This window comes from Callospermophilus lateralis, chromosome 6 (assembly GCF_048772815.1).
Source record: "Callospermophilus lateralis isolate mCalLat2 chromosome 6, mCalLat2.hap1, whole genome shotgun sequence".
NCBI classification, from domain to species: Eukaryota; Metazoa; Chordata; class Mammalia; order Rodentia; family Sciuridae; genus Callospermophilus; species Callospermophilus lateralis.
This window is the reverse complement of record NC_135310.1, coordinates 11,434,589-11,438,221: the sequence shown is the minus strand read 5'-3', so window position 1 is coordinate 11,438,221 and position 3,633 is coordinate 11,434,589.

The following is a 3,633-nucleotide window of genomic DNA, read 5'->3' as shown; positions in this document are numbered from 1 at the left end:
AAAATGAAATCAAAATATATAAGATTTTCTGAGCTTAAAATTGGAGAGTACAAAATCAAACTCTACTCGTATCTTTAATTATGAACATTAGTGATTTGTTCCTAGGTTTTCAATTGCTGCCACCTCAATTTCTTCCTCTGTGAAATAAAATTGTCAATTATGAATTTTCTACCCCACAGCGCAGTACAACTAACTTTTAAAATGAGTAACAGACCACAGAAACTTCACCAAGGGCATTTTTCACTTAACCTAAGATTGTTATAGCTCAGAATTTAGAATATACCTCACTTTTCACAGATCAACTTCATAATCTCTAAAACTAGCAACAAACAAAGCCTTAAAAAACATATTTTTTTTTTAAAAATGCCACTTTAGGGTAACTTGGAAAAAATTAAAAAAAAAAATCTATTTGGAGGTTTAAAAGAACCAAAAAGCTTGCAAGGACTTGAAAGAGCAAACTTCAAGAGGAAGGACCCACGTCAATTTTCCCCTAAGTAGTTTATTCAAAAGTAACAGCAAGAAGGATGAGAATCTGAGAAAAGAATCCAGGAGGAAACTCAAAGAGCTGGGAAGATAGGTATTCAGAACCCCCCAAGAAGTCAATACACACATGAGGCTTCCAGCTAGCACCCCTAAAGAGTTCCTCTTAATATACACTTTCCTAAGTAGGAATGTATGGAAATACCCAGGCCTTTATAAAAACCAAGGCTGAGTTTGAATCAACTCAACTTCTGATTAAAGTCTATTTTAACTGCCTGACAGAGCAAAAGCAAATTCTGTTGGGAGGAAGGAAAAAAAAATCATTCAAATCTTAAAAGATTTCTATGTTTATAGGCATTGCCTATAACTCAATCAAAAATAAGTAAGCAGAGTCAATCAATAAAATGACAAGAATGTGCCAAAAAACAAAAGAAAGAAGCCCACAAGAGATTGAGATATCAAAATGACACAATATGGATGTAAAATAACTGTGGTTAACATGTTCAGGAAATAAATGAGAATATGAACAATTTTGGTTTAGAACTAGAAATTGTTTTTTTAAAAAGGAACAAATGGAATTTAACAGGAAAATTATCAAAATTAAGTACTTGGTAGATAGGCTTAACAAGAGACTCAAAAACAGAAAAGAGATTTAGTTAAGTGGAACATAGTTAATACGAAAAATATCCAGACTGAAGGACACAGATCCAAAAGTGTGGAAAGTACGGAATAGAGTGTAAAAGACACTTACAAGCAAGAAAATAGGGTCTCAGAAAGAGAAGGGTGAGGTCATCAGGTGAGAGGTGAATTGTACAATGTGCCATGTGAACTTGGCCAAGCCAGTACTACTGTTGCCAGTTTCTGTCCCTGGCTCGCAGGGATGGCTGTCACAAGAGACACTCCCAGATTCAGAAGGCCGCCATAAATGGCTGTTATGTTCCTTTCACACTCAGGTCAAGATAGGGAACATGGAGCTGCTGCAGCACACAGCTGCCTTCCTGTTTGACCCGTAGCATCCGCCAGCTCCTGTCAGTTTTCCTTTCTCAGCCTCCTCAACTCCTGGGCCAGGTGCATATGCAGCTCCATGAAGTGTGTGTGTGTGTGTGGGGGGGTGCTGCTTGTGCAGGACACCTGTCATCCAAGTTGCAGTCTGGGAAGCAATGGGAAACAGAGGGGGGGTTCCAGCCCATCTGGCAGATCCCGTCTTCTCTTTCTATTTCTCTGTCCTGTTGACCATGGCTGAGGCCATAAACAGGGGAACAACCTGAGTCTATCAGACCAGCGTGGCTGATTTTCTAAGGTCAAACCCCTATTTTAAATAAAAATAAATAAATAATGTTTTAAAAAAATAATTCCTATTTTAAAAACTGAGTGTGTCTCTGTGTGTGTGTGTGTGCACACACACGCATACACAGCTCTTAGTGATTCTGTTTCTATCATTAGACCTTCTTCTAATTGAAAGAAGCAATATTTGAAGAGATGGTAGCTGATAATCTTCCCAAAATGTATAAAAGATGCCAAAATACAGATAATTATAAGTATAAAGAAGCATACAACACAGAAAAGCTGCTGAAAACCAAACACAAATAGTACTTTCTAAAAATCAGAGAAGGACATTAAATGCTGATGAGCATAGGGAGTGACAGGAACTCTCTTCATAGCTGGTGGAAATGGAAATGGTAGTTTGGCAATTTCTTTCAAAACTAAACACGCTCTTATCATATGATCGAACTACTGCATTGCTTAATGTTTACCCAAAATAGCTGAAAATATATATCAACACAAAACATGCATATGGATTTTTTTAATTTTTTTAAATTTTTTTATTCTAATTTGTTATGTGTGACAGCAGAATACATTACAATTCATATTACACACACAATTTTTCATATCTCTGGTTGTACACAAAGTAGAGTCACACCATTCTTATCTTCATACGTGTACTTAGGGTAATGATGTCCATCTCACTCCACCATCTTGCCTACCCCCTTGGTCCCTCCCTTCCCCTCCTTCCCCTTTGCTCAATCTAGAGTTCCTCTAATCCACCCATGCTCCCACCACAACTCCATTATGAATCAGCCTCCTTTTATCTTAGAAAACATTCGGTATTTGGTTTTTTGGGATTGGTTAACTTCACTTAGCATTATATTCTCCAACTCCATCCATTTACCTGTAAATACCATGATTGTATTCTCTTTTATTGATGAATATTTATTTTATTGATGAATATTTATTCCATTGTGTATATATGCCACATTTTTTTAATCCATTCATCTACTGAAGGGCATCTAGGTTGGTTCCACAGTTTAGCTATTGTGAATTGTGCTGCAATAAACATTGATGTGGCTGTGTCCCTGTAGTATGCTGTTTTTAGATCCTTTGGGTGTAGACCAAGGAGTGGGATAGCTGGTTCAAATGGTGGTTCCATTCCCAGTTTTCCAAGGAATCTCCATACTACTTTCCAGATTGGCTGCACCAATTTGCAGTCCCACCAGCAATATATGAGTGTGCCTTTCCCCCCACATCCTCGCCAACACTTATGTTGTTTGTATTATTAATAGATGTCATTCTGCCTGCAATGAGATGAAATCTTAGTTTTGATTTGTATTTCTCTAACTGCTAGAGATGTTGAACATTTTTTCATTTATTGATTGATTGATTATATATCATCTTCTGAGAAGTGTCTATTCAATTCCTTGGCCCATTTACTGATTGGGCTATTTGTTTTTTTGGTGTTAAGACTTTTGAGTTCTTTATATATCCTAGAGATTAGTGCTGTATCTGATGTGTCAGTGGTAAAAATTTGCTCCCAAGCTGTAGGCTCTCTATTCACCTCACTGGTTATTTCTTTTGATGAGAAGAAGCTTTTTAGTTTGAATCCATCCCATTTATTGATTCTTTTAATTTTAAGGAGTCTTATTAAGGAAGTCAGGGCCTAATCCATCATGACGAAGATTTGGACCTACTTTTTCTTCTATTAGGCACAGTGTCTCTGGTTTAATTCCTAGGTCCTTGAAACACTTTGAGTTGAGTTTTGTGCATGATGAAAGATAGGGGTTTAATTTCATTTTATTGCATATGGATTTCTAGTTTTCCCAGCACCATTTGTTAAAGAGGCAATCTTTTCTCCAGTGTATGTTTTGGCGCCTTTGT